Source organism: Mustela putorius, unplaced genomic scaffold (genome assembly GCF_011764305.1).
Source record: "Mustela putorius furo isolate JIRA1106 unplaced genomic scaffold, ASM1176430v1.1 tig00000785_pilon_pilon_pilon, whole genome shotgun sequence".
Lineage (NCBI taxonomy): Eukaryota > Metazoa > Chordata > Mammalia > Carnivora > Mustelidae > Mustela > Mustela putorius.
The window spans coordinates 7,195,688-7,216,286 of NW_025421480.1; the positions used below are offsets into that span (position 1 = coordinate 7,195,688).

General features: G+C 43.7%; 1 long non-coding RNA gene across 1 annotated transcript; it reads right to left on the reverse strand.

The window, feature by feature from the left end:
• Positions 1 to 7,867: 7,867 nt before the first annotated feature.
• On the reverse strand, positions 7,868 to 11,958 carry LOC101684622. The gene is made up of 3 exons (XR_199751.2): positions 11,442 to 11,958; positions 9,325 to 9,886; positions 7,868 to 8,789 (listed from the first exon to the last, which is right to left on the reverse strand). It is a non-coding gene; the product is annotated as an uncharacterized LOC101684622 (long non-coding RNA).
• Positions 11,959 to 20,599: the final 8,641 nt, after the last annotated feature.

Sequence of the window (20,599 nt, forward strand, 5' to 3'; positions counted from 1 at the left end):
CAGGTCAATAGTTCAAAATCAAATCTAATCATGCTAATAGCATTTTCCGATTTTTGTATCTTTTAATTTTTAGGATATATTTAAAGAAGATTTTATTTATTTGTTTAATTGAGAGAGAGCACCTGTGTATGCGTGAGCAGAGGCGGGAGGAGGGGCAGAGGGAGAGCTGGCAGGCATCTCAAACAGACGCCCTGCTGAGTGTGGAGCCTCACCCGGGGCTCGATCTTATGACCCTGAGATCCTGAACCAAGCCAAATTCAAGAGTTGAACGCTCAACGCACTAAGCCTCCCAGTGTCCCTAGGATATATTTTTAAATTATAATGAAAATCTATTTTATATAACTTTAAGACTTTTAAACTTTGTAGCATCTTGAATTTATTAAAAAACTATTTCTGTCTCTCCTTTTATTAACAAGAACAAAGGCCAAAAATCAGTTTTTTGTTTTTTGTTTCCTATCATGGGTGGAATTGTGTTCTCCCAAAAAATGAGTTCAAGCCCTCATCCCTGCTACCTGTGACTGTGACTTTATGGAGAAAGTGGGTCTTTATAAATGTCTTCGAGTTCGTACTCAATCAGGCCAGGCTCTGAGCCAGTGATGGTGTCCTTATGAGAAGAGAAACGTTTGGACATAGGCACAGACACGCAAGGAGAACGCCACATGGCATCAAAGATGGGTGATGTGCTGCCCGGAGCTGCTACACCGAGGATTCCTCGCAACCACCAGAAGCTAGAAAGGCAAGGAAAGATCCCTATGAGCTGGCATGATGCTATAGACACCCTGAATTCAAGACATCTTTGACTTCAAGCTTCCAAAACTGAGGGAATGTTTCTGTTGTCTTTTTTTTTTCTTTTTCCCCCATTTCTGTTGTCTTAAGCCACATTTTGGGGTCATTTATAATGGCAGCCCTGGGAAACTAACACAGCTTCCTTTCCCTAAACTTGGATTGTTAGATGTTGGGTCTCTCATATAGTGTTTGCCCTGTGAAGGGTTTACAAACACCTGTGCTTATGTCTGAGATCATACAAATGACTTTTCATGTCACGGGATGCGCAGAATTACCGAGGAATGTCGGACCCCAAAGTCAAGGCCCTGCTCTACTGTGCCTTTAGTGTGATAACCTCGAGGATGGGTCAGAAGGACTTGCACTGTTGTCTGCTACCAGAGGTGCAAACTTGGTCTCCCCAGGTTGTGTCACTGTGGTGGTAAGACCTCGGAGATCCCATTACCAGGGATCTGATCGCCTTGGGGTACCCGTCAAGGAGGGGAGTTCAACTGAGTGACGTCAACAAAAGTAGCCTGGTGTATCTTTTACAAATGTGTCTCCTTGGTTTGGCTGTTGGTCTGACGAGTTCTATCAAGGAGAGAGTGACATCTGATATAATTTTACTGTTGGGTGCTTTGTGGTTTGCTAGTTTTCCCAGGCAGGAAGTTAGGATAAGCTATTACAACAGGGCTGGTGGTGCCTGGTCCCACAGATGAGCTCCTGAACCATGGTTTTGTCCACGGTCTAGATTACCAACACACTTTATTGTATTGTATTGTTTTTGTTTTGCTTTGTTTTGTTTTCAAAATTAGCCTTTATTAAAACAGAGGAACATTCTGGCCATAACATGGCAGCGTAGACAATCTTATTGCAAGAGAAAAGAAGAGAAACTCCTTTGTACAGTTTGATTTTTTTGTTTGAAACATTCCTAATTTATTTATTTATTTAGGTCTCAATCTTGTACCCGGACTCTATTTTTGGTTTGTTTTTCACTGGCAATCAACTACTGGCTTGGAGACTTTCGGCCACGGTAGTAGGAAATCTCTAGAACTCAGGACGTAATCCAATCACCCATAATGGAAAGATGCAGGATTTCTTCCAGCATGGGGAAGGGGGCAGCCAGACATCCCTAAATATGCCAAATAAATATAGCAGAGCTCCACTGGAGAAGAATGTGTCCACAGGAAGAATCCAGCCAAAAGGAGAGGCTTTGAAGAAGTAGGACTTGCCCAGAGCGGAACACGGATGGTTTCCACGTGGCGATCTCTGTCCTCCATGCTCTTCTGAGCTCGATTCATGCTTCAACTCAGTTAAAGCAACATCTCCTCTGGACCGTTTAACGGCACCTCAAAAACGAGTATGCCCCAAACAAGCACAGGTCCCAGCACACAGCAGGTGTGAAAAGTATTTTTGACAGATAAATGAGGAAATGGCTCGTCAGTCCCACCCCAAACCTAGTCTCTCAGAAGTTCTCTTCGTAGAGAATGGAACCACTTGGAGTACGTGGCAGAGCTAGAAATCTGTCAGTTGATTCTTTCCTGTGACCCTGCCCTCTTTCACGGTCCTCGTCTCCATCCTACTGCCCAACTGCCTGCATCCCTTCACACACACACACACACAAACACATCCTCTGCTCTGCCTCCAACATGCAGGCTCTGTGGTCTCTTCCCCACATAGTCTGACCCCCGACCGCGGGCAGCTGGAACCCCTCCCTCCAGCGAGACTCCCACAACCCTGTGTGTCCCTGTGTGTCCATATGTACATATTCCCTCTGTCCCCAGGTGGAGGATTACCTCCAGGTCCCGAAGCCCCTCCTCGCTTCTCTCAGCATCCCCTCCCTGGAGATACCTGGAGAGGAGAACGCGGTGCCCAGATGAATGGAAAGCCACCTTGGCATGCCCCAGGGAGTGCCATGGATGTACAAAGTGTGGTCTCTGTCGCCTCTGGCTGAACTTGGTTGGAGCAGCCCTCCTGTCCCCCTCATCCCGCCATGGCCAGGAGAAGCAGCGTGGTCAGGAATGGCCCAGAGCAGGTGCCAGAGCCGTTGGCTGGAAGTGGAGGAGCCAGGGTGAGAAGTGTCTGGTCTTACAAGGCTCGGGTGAACGAATCCCTTTTCAGAAGCACACGCGTGTCTATGTGAAGTAAATGGGCATCGGCATTGGGACACTTGGGTGTGCTCGGCCCTGTGTCGTGCTCTCAGTGCAAACCCGTCAGCTGGGTGGTGGGCACAGTGGTGAGGGCTGGGGTCAGTGGGGAGGCAGCCCTTCCTTCTTCGCCTGCTGTTAATTCGCTTTGTTGGGAAAGCACCGGATGGGGTGAAGGTCTCCCCTCTCACTGCCCGCTGAGAGCCGCAGTCCTTCTCCCCAGGGGCGGAGACCAGTTGGCACCCGCAGAGGCTGGTGGGTGGATCTGGAGACCCGCTACCCCGGAGAGGAAACTGTGCTCCCGCCTGGAGTCTGTGCCCGGCCTGGACCCCATGGTCACGCGCTAGGATCCGAATCAGCAACTGAGGAAGCCCGTGGGCGGAAGGGCGCCGTGACCGACCTTGTGCTCCTGCTCGAGTGAGCTTCTGTTCTATTGTGTCCTGCAGAAAAGCTCCGGGATCGGTAGGGCACATACGGGTCATTAGGACATCGTGGGCCCCAGCAGGTCCGGGAACCAGCAGGTGGTCGATGGAGCGGCAGGGGCCTCTCGCCACGTCTATGAGCAAGGCTTCTCCCGTCCTCCCGGGTACCATGGACACTTCGAACCACGGTAAGCAGGGGGCTCCTGGCAACTCAGCAGGGGCCAAATTCTCTTTCTAAAATGTGGCCTGACGTTTTACTTCGATCTTAGACAATCTCCAGGGTATGCTAAGGCTGTGTCAGCCTAACTGATTTACTGAAATGAGTGACTGCCCTCAAGTCTGTAAGTTGAACCTTGGCAGAGATTAGGTCCGTCTTCTGAAGACCCGGCATCTTTTTCCAGTGCTGTGGCTTGTCGATAGATGGTCTATGGTGGAATCATTTTTTTAAAAGTTTTATTTATTTGTTGGAGAGAAAGAGCGTGAACAAGCAAGGGGAGGAGCCAAGGGAGAGGGAGACGCAGACTCCACGCTGAGTGTGGCAGAGCCCGATGTGGGTCTCGATCCCAGGACCTGGAGGTTGTGACCTGAGCCGAAATCAAGAGCTGAGCCCTTAATTGATGGAGCCACCAGGTGCCTCGAAATCATTTTTGTTCTATAGAACAGTGGGTACTTAATGCTGGCCTGTGGGAGAGGGCCATTTTGTGATGAAGTTATTGACACTCCATAGGGAAGAAAATCAGAACCGGGGAGAGAATCTCTCCATTAAGTTCAGTACTCACTAAGTCTCGATTAAGTCTTTGCTATATACTCAGGAGTTGAAAATGCCATTTCTACCTGAATCAAAGCACAAGTCAACAGACAAATCCAGAATGTAGAACACGCAGCAAGACAGCTTGCCCAGATTGTTCAAAAGAGTCAGTCGTGAAAAACAAATGATCTTTAAAAAAGCACATGGGGTACTACTATCTTAGATCAAAAGATACTGAAGAGAGAGAGCAACCAAATATGTATGTGGTATCGGATTAAATCTCACATGGGAAAAAACAAATCTGTGCCGGAGATTTTTGAAAAAATGATGATGTTGGGGGCGCCTGGGTGGCTCAGTGGGTTAAGCCGCTGCCTTCGGCTCAGGTCATGATCTCAGGGTCCTAGGATCGACTCCCACATTGGGCTCTCTGCTCAGCAGGGGGCCTGCTTCCTCCTCTCTCTCTCTGCCTGCCTCTCTGCCTACTTGTGATCTCTCTCTGTCAAATAAATAAATAAAATTAAAAAAAAAAAAAGAAAAAATGATGATGTTATTAATATGAGCTGTTCATTAGGTGACATCGGAGTCGTGTTAGCTTTCATGGGACAACACTACTGTGGTTTCGGAGGATTTTTTTTTTCCTTAGGGACACAGAACACAGTGTATGGGGGTGAAGAGACGTGATGTCATACCTTTCAAATGGTTCCATAGCAAGGAGAGTTAGAGATGAAGAGAATGTCAACAAACGTCTAGAATTTAGGGGATGGGTATTCATTGTGATGGTATTTCAGCTTTTCAGTGGGATCAAAAATTACAAAATAAAAAGCAGAAAAAGAGATTCAGTACTCTTGATAAAATATTTTATCGGCACTTGGCGTCCGGACAGTATGCTCTCACATGATGTGAACTACTTTATGATGAAGGGTTTGGGAAGCAAACAGCTCCACAATCCCCTTTCTTCTACAAAATGGTAGCTACAGGTAACTGTTGCTTTGTAGTAACATCCAAAATAAAGACTTGGCAACCCCAACCTCAATTCTTCCTTTTTTTTTTTTTCTTCTTGATGTCACTAGTCCATGGAGTTTAGATGTCTAAAGAGGGCCTCGCCAGGGCTCAACTTGTCCTGTTCCATTCTATAACATTCTTCACGTCATGGCACGTACAGAAAGTGGTAACGTGTGTATGGCCAATGGGGCAAGGCTGCTAATGCCTGAAGGCAACTAGCCCAGAAGCTCTGGCTGCCCCTGGGATGAAGGGGTCGCTGCGTTGGCACACCCATGAGCCATCTGGGCCGCACAAGTGTGCCGTTGTCAGAGGTTGGGAAACTCTGCTTCCATGCATAACAGTGCTGTGAACTGCTTTACACACGATTTGAAATGTTTGCTTGAAAAAAAGCCATCTAGTCTATGTCCAGCCCACCGTGGATTCAGACTTCGGGTACGGTGAAGGGGGTTAGGCATCGTCCCGTGCCTGCGTCCCAGCACTTGTTATGATGGCTCTCCAGTTGTAACAAGGTTAACTCAGAGGCCAACTCCTATGGGAGCATGTGCAGCAAACACGCGAGTGAAGGTTTCATCTCTGGTTTTTGTGATTCAGGATCATGCCCAACTTGAGTGTATGGAGATGAGGCAAGAAATGACTCTGAAGACGGAAGCCAAAAAAGCACAAGTTAACCCGGGTGGAGCCAAACCTTTTGCACAAAATACCATTTCGTGTTTAAAGCCCAGAGTTCTGCAGTTCTAAATAATTAATTCAAATGTAATTAAATGCCCTGTTAGGAGGCCACTCTCCTGAAGAGGAAAGAGCACCGACTGGGCTTCCAAAGTGGTTTCTTAACTCTCCCAATGCATCCGAATAGCCTGGTGAGCCTCTTAAAAACACATGCTCGTGGTCTTCATTCCTGAGAAATTCTGATTCCATCGGTCTAGCATCTCTCACCCTGGTGATTCTCATGGGCCACCCAGTACTGACGCCTAGAATCAGAGGCTGAGTCAAACCGGAAGTCTAAATTACCTTACTTACAAGTAGGAGAGATTCGTTTCATTATGTAGCTACTACAATTTCCTTCCTGCCTTGGCCTCTTAATTTCCCAGCGTGGTTGACCGATTCCATTTAGAATGGAGTTTTTCTTCTGGAATCCCTGTGGTCTTATTGTTTCTCTTGCTTGGCGAGGACCTGCGTAGCTGTGGTTAGCCTCAGAGAGGTGACTGGAGGCTACCTGCATGAGAACGTGGGGGTGTGACACTGGCTGAGAGTGCTTTCTTTCTGGAGCCAAATACCACTGCTGCTGGGGCCTTGGTTGGTCTAGATTGATCCTGCTTTTGCTTCATTCCATTAACTCAGGCATCTCAGCAGTCTCTACCTTGACTGTCTTCATGGTGTGCCAGGTAGGGTACCGAAAACAGTTGGGTTGTTGCTTACGTTCAGGCTCCTATTCCAACTTCCTTTTTCATAATACAAATTTGATGGCCCGCCTACAAACATGGCAATAAGATGATTTATTGCTGCGGGTAAGAGTATGACTTTAAACTGATGCTGCGATTTGCCAGATATAGTTCGTATGGTCCGAGGAAAGTAAAACCCCCACAGGTTCAAGTGTCCTAATGATGATGATGGTGAGAGCCAACCACAGTGTTTACCACCTGTCAGATGCTGTTCTCAGTGCTTGCTGTCCATTGACACACTCAACCTGCACAACTCCCCCCGTTTCATACTGTTATTATGGTCTTTATGTTACAGAGGAAGAACCTGAGGATAGGTTGGTTCTACACTTGAATTTGCCATTAATAAGCGGTGTGAGCTTGGATGTGTCATTAACCCCCGAGGACCTGCTTTCTGATTGGACTAGTGAGTCTCTACTAATGGTTTCTGTTCTTGTTTCTAACCAAGGCAACCCACTTCTGTCTGTTCCTCTTACTGATTTGCTGCAATGATTTATTATTTTCTATCCTTGCCCTACTTTGTCTTCTCTTAACCTCTTTTCCGACTTCCTCAAATTCTTCTACATTTTGACAGATTTCACTTCTAGATGCAGACAGCTCATCGACATACTTTGACCCTGCGGTCTGGGGACTATTTAGGGGCTGAATATAAGGGTTGGAACATTAACGAGTCAAGCAGTGTCATTTACCTGAAAATAAGTCACCGAATGGTAAAAATGATGGCAATAGTACTGGTGGAGTCATGGCCCCTCGGGACATTTTTGTCATCTTGTATAGCATTTTCCTAAATATCGATCCCGTAGCTGCTGTCATGCTTGTAATTTTAAAGAATCGGAGTATCCTAATGCACTTAATAGTGAGGCAACTACTTGTTAAGATTTGTTGGTCTTCCAAAATTGAAAATGTGGGCTGTGAGATTGAGGAAGTAGTAGAAAAATATTCAAGAAACTAAAGAGCACTGAGGTATCCTGTTTACTGCAAGTGGCTAGGAGATCAGTGGACAGTATATTCTCCACGTTGACTTACTCATTCCAGAGAAACAACTAACAGGGAGGCTGAGTGTCGTGAGAGCAAATTTCGAAGTCATTTGGATATTTTGAGCCACCCCATCACTGGAACCTTGATATGGGTGGTTTTCTATCCCTTACCTGCAGATCTGAATGTTCTTGTGGTCACCATGTCAGGTGACGAAAAGTACTCTCCACACTGGATGCACACCTGACACTTGTATCACTCAATTCTGTGAGACCATGGAGTTTCTGGATTCTTCCAAGTTATTCAAATGACTCACATCCATGAAGGCGGTAAATATGTTGGGCAAGAACACCATCAGAAACATCTTTGTCAGCAGGGAGCAGAAGTTTTATTAATTAAAATGTTCTGAGAAGGTACAGGGTGCACTCCCGACGAGTCATCACACTATTTTAATCCTAATTAAGGATGTTCCCTCTTGGCATCTTGGAACGTAGAGAATTAGAATTTTAAAAGTCTGTGGCATTTCTAGAAGTTGGGTCAGCAGACTCAGACCGATCCCTTATGTCAGGAACTGGGGATAGTTTGAGAGAGGGTTACCATTTTAGGCAATCGATATTTATCTAGTCTCCTCTCCATGTTCAGAGAAAGTTATGGGAAGGCAAGGGCTGAAAAGATCAGAAAAAACTAAATTTTGGGTGTTGGAACTAAGGAATTGGGACAGTGAGAAACAATCACTTACCCTAGAAGGCAAAAGTGTGATTGAGCGGAGGATATTCGAGCTGTATGGGAATATTGGCCTACTTAGGACTGGTGAGACTAGAGCCTCAGCATACACATCCTTGTCTGGGAAGAAATGATGTCACCAGCATTTTTAGCCTAAAACCTAAACAAAGTCATTTGCATATGGTAATCTGATAGTTCTCTGTGGAAGCTCAGTGCTTCTGTGTAGATTTTGAAACCTCATAATGCTGTTGAGACATTTCCTCACTGGACCTCATCACGTGTGTAGACCGAGTACAGATCTTTGGGCGTGATCACAAGCCATTTTATTTGCTATCAAGAACTCTATTATTAATGCTTTGAAGGACCAGTGAATACTTGCGACTTTCGTCATTGGGAAGCAGTGGTTAAGCGATCCAAGCTGGATAAACAGGAGGTAGATGCTGTCCTCTGGACCTCACATTCCTGGAAGAGCATCGGTTTTCAAAGGACAGACTCTGAGCTCATCCTCCATCTCCAAGAACAATCGGAGAGGAAAGAATCTGGTTTAATGTTTGGAGATTCAGTGTTAGGGCTCCTAAAAAAGAAAAAGGAAAAAGAAAAGAAGAAAGAAAAAAAAAAGAGCTTTCCCAAATGAGAAAAGAAAAGAGAAAAACACTATATTTTTTGCATTGCATGGTGTCGAATATTGAAGTTGTGAGGATGAAAATACCTTTTTTTTTCTTTTTCAACCTTAAAGATGAGAGCGCATTCTTACCCCAAGAATGGTTTGTGTTGGCACGGGTAGAATTGACATTTGAGAGAGGAGAAAGCTGGCTTCTGGCCGGAGGGCAAAGCTCCTGACCTTGCTTCGTTCTACCGGGAGGCGATCAGGGCCATCGGCACGGCCCTACAGCCCGCATGCACCCTTGGTTAAAACTCTGCAGAGCAGAACCCAGAAAACAGGAGAGTGGCCCTCATCAACCCGCATGTGTGACTTTGCCGATTAAAAGACCAATAAACAGTCAGCTTAATAGAACATTATGCCATAGATTACTCTAATCGGCTCGACATATTGATTGTTGAGCATTTCCCATTTGTTTATCAGAACAAAGTTACTCTTTTTTAATTACCTTGCCAATTTATTGTTGTGTTTGGGGGCTTCTGCAATGTTTTCTTCGATAGAGTTTCACGTTGCAGGCAACAGCCTACCACAATTAGCGCTGCGTTGGTGGGAGAGCATGGCTTTCGTCCGGTCAAGATGACATGGACCAACTTCACGCTGTTCAAGAAAGTTGGGGTGGCCAAAAAGATGGGTAGGGAGACGTCAAAGTGTTGCAATGGGGATTTTTGCCTGGATTCAATCTAAATACATCTCAAAAAATTGTAAAATAGAATCTACCAGCTAAAACTAATGAGCACAAAACTGCATTGATTTGGCCCAGGGTGGACAAATAGAACATCTGGCATATTTGGCACCAATGACACAGCTGGCATTGTTGGAAACGTTTCTGCAGAAGGTACAGATGCAGAAATGGGAGAATTGGTACAAACAGTGCAGATGGAACAGTTGGAACAGATGACAGTGGGCAGAGCTGGCAATGCTGGCACAGGTGTCGTAACCTCAGCAGCTGGCACAAGTTGTGACAATCCTGGGATTTCTTAGTACAAGGCACATGTTCATTTTGGCTTTGGCTGCAAAGAGATAAGAGCATTTTATAATTAGTAAATGTGCCATTTAAAAAAGAACTTTTTTTTCCCCCTCCATCCTTAAGGACATCTACCTCCAACTGTTAAAGCTTGGAATATAGAGCATTTTTGCAAATTAGAATTTCCCCGAGAAAGCCATAATTGATAAATACAGATTTCATAGAAGAGGCAATTAGATATTTTTGTTCCGACAGAGGGAAAATTCATGAATGGAATTTCTTCACAGGAGTTTTGTGAGAAACAAAGGTCAGACTTTGGGAGCTACGAGTACACTTTGGATTTAAGCCGAAGTTTGTCATCAAATTAGCTGCTGTGTGTTTCTGAAATGTAGGGACCGTTCCCCAGTTATAGGAAATTTCCTGTAGAATCACGCTTGAAGACATGGTACGGAATTGGAAACCGGTCTACAGAACAGGTTGGGAAAACAGGAAAAAAAAAATGCTGGAATACATAATATGGAGAAATCATGAATTGCCACTTTCAAATACCAATGGGACTTGGCTCTAATTTCATTTAAAATGCTATAATTTGGGCTTGAATTAAAAATACAATATAATATAATCTTCTGGGCAATGACATTTAATACCAGATGAAAAGTTGAGAGAACAAAGCAACTTGTTTGTCAGTGGCTAGAAATATCACGTCGTCTTCTTATATTTTTGTTGTAACAAAAGCTTTTTCATATTATGGAAAAGCCAAAAAGTCTTATTTAATTATGAAATAATAACAACCTAACAAAGAATTAGATAGTGGATCCTTAAATTTATATGAATATTCTTTTGAACATACTTGGTGCTCCATACATTCCCGATGAGGAAACAAACAGAGAGGTCTAAGTAATACCAATATTCGGAATTTTTAAAAATCACTAATCACCCTCTGTATTAATGACATATCTTCCATTAGAAAGAAACAAAGTGAGCCAGGTCTCAGTCCTCCTTAAAGCCTCAAACTCAACACATACCCGTTAGCCAACTTCCTCCCCGCCAGGGCAATCAGGTGCAAAAGAGGAGTTGGATGTTATGTACTCTGTGTCCTCAAGTAAACCCAATATTCTTCAGGTTTTCCAGTTTATACTGAATTAAAACCAACATAATAAATCATCATCTCATCGTCGTCAATGCAACACCATGAATGTTTTGGGTTTTGAGACTTTCGGGAAACAGCTACAGTAAGAGTGAATTATTTCAAACTAGATATCAAGTTCTTGACCATGAAAAACATACTGTCTTTGTTTCCATATGACCCTTGCATATTGTTACCTAATTAAAAAAAAAAAATACCCCACAGCTGTTGAGAGTCATTTAAGCATATTTGATTTCAATTTCTCCATTCTCTCTACTTGGTTCTAACCTCATGTTGAACCCAACTACACTATGCTTATTATTCCAAACTTTAATTCAATCCCTTAACATTAGTTCATTTCTTGACTGAGATGACAAAAAGATGTTTCTGCTTCAAACAGATAAAATACCTTAATTTGTTAACCATACTTTGGTGACGAAGAGCAACGAAGGGAGGAAGGGGTAAGAGTGCTTACTGTTCTCTCCGGGCACAGAGACGATGACGGATGAATCACGGGCCGAACAGGCTGGAAAAGTCCATCTTTTACCTCCTCACCTGGTTTGAAACCCTGCTTCGTGGCTGAGCCTCGGATGAACTTGGCTTCTAGTCAAAAAACGCCGTATGAAAAACGATCAGTTCAGGAGGGGAACACATAGGGGCAGTTCCAGGTTCTGGCGTCCGTCGGGTCGGCAGGCGTGTTCCTGAAGGAAGAGGATGTGGGTGAGTCATTCCACTGAGCCTCTGCCTTCTTCAGGAATTAAATGAAAATCAAACATGAAAGACGCAATCTGTTGCAGCAATGTGGTTCCTTCATCATTGTCCTAGCCACTGTCTATTTCTAAGCACGTTGAACTTTCCGATGTATTGGCGTCTCATCTTATGTAAATATCCTTTTCCTTCTCTTAGCTCCAAGACATGGGGATGTGCTTTCATTCTACCCTTCAAAGAGCTGCTCCCTGGTGTGCTGCTCCACCATCCCCGGGGCAGCTTCTTCTCTCTGCCCATGGCAACCCGGGATGCCGTTTTTGCCTAGATTTCTGTTAGAGAGGTGATTAAACAAAACCCAAGCATATCCATTTAAGACAAAGCCACTTAGAAACCTGAACAAAAATCCAAGGGAAATTTACATGTTAATTTCAGGCACTGAGGCAGTGTTATATTCAGACGGGATCTCCTTCTACCTTCCCTGCATTGTCCTAAGGGTCCCTAAGTACATGCCAGCCCCAGCTCCTCCCTGGGGGCATGAGTGTCCACTCCCACCCCTAGTGGGGCACCAGCCTTGATCGGGGGAAGACAGAGCTTCCCCACCCCAGGCCCGCTGCAGAAGGCTGTGCTTGATTGATTGTCGAGAAGCAGCAGCCCACTGTGAAGTGACCCATTCTTGTTAGTCTGTTGGAAGTGGGGAAGGAGGGTAGGAGAGACAGTTAAGAATCAGGTGGGGTGTTTGTTTTTTTTCTTTTGGAAACCGGAGTAGTCGGTATGGATGTTAGTGGGTTATTGTTGGTGACTCGTCCTATAGAACCTACCAGATTTAAGCTGTGGTCGATTCCCCCAAACTATTATGCTGATAACTCTCATTGTGATACACGAATAAACAACTAATTGAAATTTAGATACATTTACTCATGCTTGAAATACATTTTAGTATAAGAAAATTTAAAACTTACAAAATAAGTAGGTAAAATAGGATAACGAACTCTCAGGTGTCCTAGACTTAACGATTATTACTATTTTTGCCAATTTTGTTTCTTCTTCCTCCCTGGCAGCTGCTCACACTTTCCCCCTCCTTTTCCTGGAGTATTTTCAAGCAAATTCAGATTGTCATTTCACCCAGAAATACTTTGCTATTATTCATCCCTAAGAGACAAGGGCGACTTTTGGAAACCCAGTGACCAAAAATAACAATATTTCTCCTGATACCCTTTCACTCGTCCCCTGCTTAGCTCAGAGGTGTGTTTATACTGTTAGCTTGTTCGAAGGAGGTCCCAGAGTCCTGATTATGTCTCTTATGTTTATTTTAATCCCTCCCTTTTCATTTCCTTCATAGTTGGATAAACCAGGCTATTTGTTCTCAGGATGTACTACACTCTGAATTTGATTAGTTACTTTCCTAGAAAGACATTTAACTTGGCTCTCTATCCCTGTGTTTCCTGTACATGGGTGTTTGGTGCTGTGGGCTTGATCAGGTTCAAGGTCAAGCCCTGGGCAGGAAGGCTTCATCGTTGGTGCTGGGTCACTACTTCCTGTTGCATCCTGGAGCATACAGTATCGTTGTCCACTTTTAGTGATGCTAAGTCTGGTCCATGAGCACAGGTGCCTATAGTCTTGACATTATATAAGACTATCTTCACTAATTCTCAAGCTTCTTTTCATGTATGGATGTCTCAGTGTCTTTGTGTCATCACTAGGGTGTCCTTCAACTGTTAACAAGAAATCTTTGGTATTAATTTTATTAGAGTACTGCCGATGAACAACATCAAGTTTCCACGCACATGCACACACACGCACATGCACACACCTGGCACTTTTCCATAGCATACGTATACATTGTGGGAGTTTAAATCGAAATTATAACATGCTGTGTGTGTCCAAATGCACAGGCCGTTTGCAGGTTAACCAATGAATAACAGTAGATCAGTTCACCGATCAGTTAGCATTTGTAGTAATTAGAGTAATTATTTGTAATTAGAGTAAATATTTGTAGTCTGGTTAATTTCAGCCATATTTGCAACCAACGTGGGTCAACTGTTCATTGGTATGTAACCAGTCTAGTGGTTTCAGGAATGCTGATGCCTAAATGAATATAACCATTGTTATTCTGTTCAATTCTTCATTATTTGGAAATTCATCGTTGTGATCGTCAAATATTAGATGATCTCAATGTGGTATGATTTGTTTTTTATTGCAGATCATTGATAAAGAATAAACGGAAATATAGCAAAATATGTGGGGACTCATAATTCCAAAATATAAACATTCAGATCAAAAGCCTATGATAAACCGCTACTAAATTTGATTGTTTCAAATAGATCATTACAGAAAACAGTTAGAAGTATATGCAATTACACATTTAATAGACATTTCAAGTGTTTTAAGGTTTTTCATTCCTGTGTTTCCTGATCTGCTTGAAAACAGAAGTGTTCATGTCGCCGGCCTGGGATTAATGAATATAAAATTCTGTGCTTTTCCAGTTGTGATTCATACACACTCTAGGTAGAAATGAAACATTTCAAGTTTTTCTGAAACCTTAATTATGAAAAATGCCCTATTTCCGTGTGAAGTTTAAGGTTCATTTGATCATGGGCTACCACCCTGTGGGAGAGGGCATTTGAGCAGATGAGAGAGCTGAGCTGAGGGGAGGTCGGGCGTAGTTAGCAAGACCACAGCAGCCATAAAGGACAAAGGCTTCCATCCGGATCACGGCGAAATCCAGTTTGAACCTCCTGCATCCTGCTCTAGAAAGGTAGTATTGAACGTATTGCTACCCATGGCGCTTCAGTTATTTTGAAGCGTAGGCCTGTCCCAAGTGCCAAGGAAGCTGCCAGTTAGAATGTGCTCTGCCTGCTTCTGGGTTGCACTGAGCTCTGGTCAAAAGCCTTCCGGAGCCCAGTTCTGTTTACCTGGCAGAGGACGTTCGATTGCCTCCGTGATTCTCTCCCCCACATCTCTCGGCAAAACAACCTCTTCCTCCTCTTGATGCTCACAGGGAATCTGGACTTATATGTGGTTCCCCCTTCCTTTACTTTCTTTTATGAAAACAGGAAAAAGTTGGAGGAAAATAAGGTAAAGGCTTCTATAAAATATTCATAAGAGCCTTGTTTTCTCGATCTAAGATTTTTTCCCCTCAAATAGGAAAACGTTTTCCCTGTCAACGACCCCTTGGTCTGGGTCCCCTCTCCTTCCTGATAAATGCCCAATCTGTGTTGGGAGGAATTTCTTCATTAAGCTCCACTAGTTTTCAACGTGGCTTCTGCCGTTGACCCAGTTTTTGAGAAGAATTGCCTTTCCTGTTCTCCGGCTCTCATATTAGAAAAAAAATTGGATTAGAAATGATCCTAATTAAATACATGCTTAAATAGAGATACATATTGCTTTTCCTAGGATGTTTTTCTAATCTTCTAGTAAGACTGTGACCATTAAAATTTCTTTGACGATTTTATTTATTAGAGAGAGAGGGAGCACACGTGGGCTCATGCATGGATGGACAGGGGCAGGGGGCAGAGAATCCCAGGCGGATTCCCAGGCAGACTCCACGCTGAGTGTGGAGACCACGCAGGGCTCGCTCAACCTGACATCATGACCTGAGTGGAAATCAAGAGCCAGTGGTTTAGGCTCCGGAAGCACCCAGATGCTCCATGACCATTAAAATTGAGAAATACAATGTTTTCTCCCTGATTAGGGCCCCATCTTTCGGTCTTTTCACTGGATACAGAGAAAAGCATAGCGTACTTTTGAGACCATTGCTTAAGTGAATTTAGGGAAAGATCAAGAACTTGAAATTCTTGAACCCAAAGGGGACACACGATGAGACATGTCTTCAGAGTTCCGTGGTTTGTGGTCACTATCGTCAGGATCTTGCGGGTCATTGTATTCACTTTAAAAAACAGATTGGGGGCGCCTGGGTGGCTCAGTGGGTTAAGCTGCTGCCTTCGGCTCGGGTCATGATCTCAGGGTCCTGGGATCGAGTCCCGCGTCGGGCTCTCTGCTCAGCAGGGAGCCTGCTTCCTCCTCTCTCTCTCTGCCTGCCTCTCTGCCTACTTGTAATCTCTCTGTCAAATAAATAAATAAATAAAATCTTTAAAAAAAATAAATAAAAAACATATTGAAATATACTTAAATTATAACCCAAAATAGAAAGACATAAGGATAACCTTGAGAGTAATTGTTTTAATATCATAGCAGGATTCTAAGACCCTCTTGGAGTCTTTAAGAACAAGAACAAAAAGCAATCGTTGATCTTTGATTTCTGGGAGGTTGGGTGCTGGACTGGAGGCTTGCTGGAAAACCAGCATTTTCACCTACTTGAACCCAGAATTCTCTTTGCCTTGTAGAGGCCCCTTGTTCAGCAGGGCAGGGCTGAGATCTTTTTTTTTTTTTTTTTAAATCATCTGACGCTAAACTTGGGCCGTTTCTTCTTTCCTCTTCATCTTCCACCCCCATCTTCATAATGACAGACTGCATTCAGTAATTGCTGTCTTTTGTAATTGTTCTATCTCCAAATTGGCTGATTAGGGGAGAGACCCAGCTGTCCATCAAAATGGTGTAAAGTGGCTGAAACAGCCATCCCCTGAGCTGGAGAAAGTTAATTGCACTTTCTGAGGCTGTCCCAGTAGGAGAGGTGCCGAGAAGAGCCCTGGGAATCTCTGTTAGTGCTATTTTTTTTTTCCCTTTCTGAACGTGTCCATTTGTAACCTGGAAAAAAAATGTAGTAAACAGCATGTTAATTAGATTTACAGATGAAATTAAATCAAGAAGAGTTGGAAACACACCAGTGAATAAAGAAAAATGCTACAAGGGGTTTCTGAGGTTAAAAATACGGACAGGATCAAACAGAATGGGAATGAAGGCAGACAGGTGTAACCCCAGCGCTTGGGAGGGGGAGAAAAAAAAAACAAAACAACAAGCTATAAAAGTAAGCAGCAAGAGGGAAACATCCAGAAAGCAGTAATGCCAGAGAGACCTAGGGAGAGTGGACAACAAATTAGACATGTTTGCAATATGCCATGGAAGCTAATGTGATTTGGGGCTGTATGTGTAGAGACATCACATCATGAGGGAGAAGTGGAGTAATTTAGTGCATTTGGCAGAAACACACCTGGAATATTGTGTTCAGGTCCGCGTGTCTGGGGAGCACACAGATATAGAAGGCCAGAGAGAAATCCACGTAAAGCAACAAAAGTGAGGAACAGGTGATGGGCTGATTTTTAGGATAATGGATGGTGTGATTTAGCTTAAAAGACTCACAAGAATGGAGCACTGAAATTTCAGGGTGTTTTCTTGATCTTTTACCCATGAGTCAGGAATTATTCAAACATAATTGGCATAGAAGTGTATACCCTCGTTGAACAGGACTGAAACAGACAAGAAGGAAAACCGGAAAACTTGTGAAGAGAAACTATGAGATTCTCTCTTTGGGGAGTCAGAGGAGGGCCAGGCTGGAAAAATATGACTTTACATTGTTATCATACTTTTCATTCCAAAGCCACTCGGTTTACCCTGGCCGTGACCCTTCAACACTGAAGAATTCAGTGAATATGCTCATCTTTCAGGACCCGAGAAACCTCGCCAGATGCCCGTTCCTCCGCAAAGTTCCACCCAGAGGTGCCCATTTAAAAACTTCCCCATCTAAGGGCTTGTGGCACATGGCTTATTTTTCCTGTCCTTTTGGATGTTCCTGATAGCCGCAAAGGCGGTGACCAGAAGCGACGACTGATCCGCCATGTTCTCTCTGTGTGTGGCTGGAGGCTGTCATTTAATCTGAGGGTTGGCTTCTGATGGCGAAGGAAAGATGAATCTAATTTTAAGAAAATCTCAAAATGATAGCTGGAGGAACAGCATTTTGTACTAGCTAATGAGGCTAATTTGTTCTTAAAATACAAGTTGCTGTGTTTCCTAAATTAAAATTCCCTTCTGATGTAAATACAGAAGATATAAATATGGAGAAGAGATGTATGCTGTATTTTTTTTTTTTATTCTGCAATTTGGAACCCATGCTAAAAGGATCTGTCAGAAAAGTGATTTTATTCTCTGAGTTCAGGGAGACCTTTACTTCTTGGCTTTCAGTACATGGAGTGACAATATTAGCACGAGTTTCTATAAGAAAGAGAAGAAGGTGGGATGATTTCTTCCTGGCTCAAGATTGTAAAATGCATTGTCCTAGAGATTATTTCCTAAATCGATGTGATTCTCAACTTCCTCATCTGGAAAATGAACATGGGGGAGTGCGCTGCTTTCAAAGTAATTAAATAGTCCACTGACAAATGCTTTATTAACATTTAGGTTTTTAATTAAATCTGCCAGAGAAAAAGTTCTTCTTCCTAAATCAAGAGGTTTCTCTGCTTTCTGTTCACTGTGGTGGGGAAAGTAATTCGCGGTGGTCTTGCTCTCAGAGATTGTCTTACTCTTCTCATTTTGAATGATACAAAGAACAGAGCAGAGTCTTGGGATAAGTTCAAGCAAACAATAAAATGAAAGACCTTAAAAATAAATGGTATTAATTTTCCAAAGACGGTGTGATCAGCTATTTTTTTTAAGATTTTATTTATTTATTTGGCAGAGAGAGATCACAAGTAGGCAGAGAGGCAGGCAGAGAGAGAGGAGGAAGCAGGCTCCCTGTGGAGCAGAGTCCGATGCGGGGCTGGATCCCAGGACCCTGGGATCATGACCTGAGCTGAAGGCAGAGGTTTTAACCCACTGAGCCACCCAGGCGCCCCTGTGATCAATTACTTAAAGTGGTAGTCTAGACCATATTCTAGAAGAAATAGATATTCTCTTAATGGGGCAAGAGCATTTAATGCACAAACTACCACATTATTCAGGGCAAGTATCTATAAAATGTCTTTTCATATCTAGTTTGTCTAAAGGATGTATTCTACCCTTTCACTCTAGATTTTGCTTCTGAACACAGGACTCTGATTTTTTTTTTTCATGTAAAAGAGAAATGAGCTTCCCCAGCGTTGTCTCATTTTAAGTTCATATCTAGGAACTGGGAAAAGTTATGTTATTTATATGAATTAATCGACAAATTATATCCGGGATTTTGGATACATCTCCAACAGGTAAACTTTGCCCTTTCTGACACCTGTAATTCACTTTAAAGCAATTAAAACTGTTATTCAAAGGAGCTTAAATTGCTCCTCACCGACCCATCTATGTCTTCGTAAGAGACCATAGGAGAGCTACCTCAGCTTTAAAACTCTGAGCGCTCAGACTAAAGCTTCCGTTTCTCTCTCTTTCCATGCGGATTTGGCAGGGTTTCTCTAAAACTTGCTCCTTCCTCTGCGTTTTCTTCTTCATCGCAGTGCTGTCCGAACACGTGTGTATAGCAAATGGTTATTAAAGTTGGAAGGAGAGTCTGCCAGATCAAAGAGAGGAAAGATCCCTGTGTGGAGCCTGGATGTTTGGATGCGAGTCGCTAACACACTAGACGAGTTTTCACCATCCAGTGAGACATCCAGTGCAAACTTGTTCTCGTGGTCCCAAGGCCCCACCTGATCCTGCTGCTCTCCAGCCTCCCACTGTGCCACTCCCCTAGCTTGGGCCACCGGGTCTTTTCTACCCCTGGGCCTTTGCACTTGTGGTTCGTTCCAGCAGAAGGCTCTTCCCCTGACTCTGTGTGTTTGGCTTTTTCCTCTTTTGGATCTCAACCGAAATGTCGCTGCTTTTGAAGGACTCTGGTGCTGCTACCTTTTCTGTAACTTAGTCTCTATCGTATCATTCTGTTGTCTCTGCCCGCCCACTCCCTCTTCCTCTCCCTCTTTCTCCTTTTCCTCCCAATATGTAATACAAATTGTCCCGCCTTCTTGCCAGCGTATTGACTGTTTCCTTCCCTAAAATATCTGTTCCAGAGAGCCGAAGACTCGCCTGCTTGCTCTTTGCATTTTCGTCGGTGCCGACAACAATATGGGTCCCATAAATGGGGGGCCGGTGTCTGTGAAGGGTTGGATGAGGTTTTACAGAAATATCACATTATGCATTTTCCAAATATTTTTACTTGTAGAAATGGAGGAGGAAAGAAACCTTAAAAATAATTGTCTTAGAATACACAGAAGCGTGTTTCTGAAGTACAGTTGTATCAAGCTATCAGGGTATAATAATTGTTGCCGACTTCAGCAAACTCTGTTGAATATATACATGGATGTCAAGGTAGCCCCATCAGCAAAAGAACACATGAGAAAATTGGGGTCTTGGAGATGCAAAGGAATCGGAGACCTAGTGAAAGGATGCAGTCTGCAAGATCCTTGAGGTCGAGAACCTTCATTTCAGTAATTCTTGAATTATTGAAGAGCCTCTAAAACCACTGTAGAACACAGAACGCATCCAAGCCTAGAGAAGGGCCTGAGATGAATGGGTTGTTGTCATGATAGACGCCAGGGAAAAGCCAGCAGGGAGATTGTGAAGTAGTTTCCACTGATGATCAAAGAGCGTTACCAGTAGGAGGCATCTAGGGCTGTCCCCTTGCCTTTCCCAAATCGCAGAGGCCTAAAATGAGGAATAAGCCCATGGGTACGAAGGAAGGCACCCGAGCCTGCTTCCAGGGCACGTGACCCAGCAAACAGAAATTACATTCCCCAAGCCCTTATAAATCTACGTCCTCATAAAGACTCCTGGTCAGCCATGCTGTGGGTCTCGGGGAAGGAAGGAGAGCTCTGCCAGGGTCACTGCTACAAGTACAAAGAGAAAATCTAACCCTGTGAAATACTTACTGTTATCATTAACGTTTTTAGGGAGGAAGAGACCAAGACACAGAAAAGGGAAGCGATTTGCCCAAGATCAGTCAGTGAGCAGGTGGCAGAATCATACTCGAACCTGGACAGCCTGGGTTCAGACCCTGCATAGACTGAGAACACTCATGCCTTTAACTGTGAGATCTCAACATTGAGGATATCCTTGGGATGTTCCCTTATCTCTGGA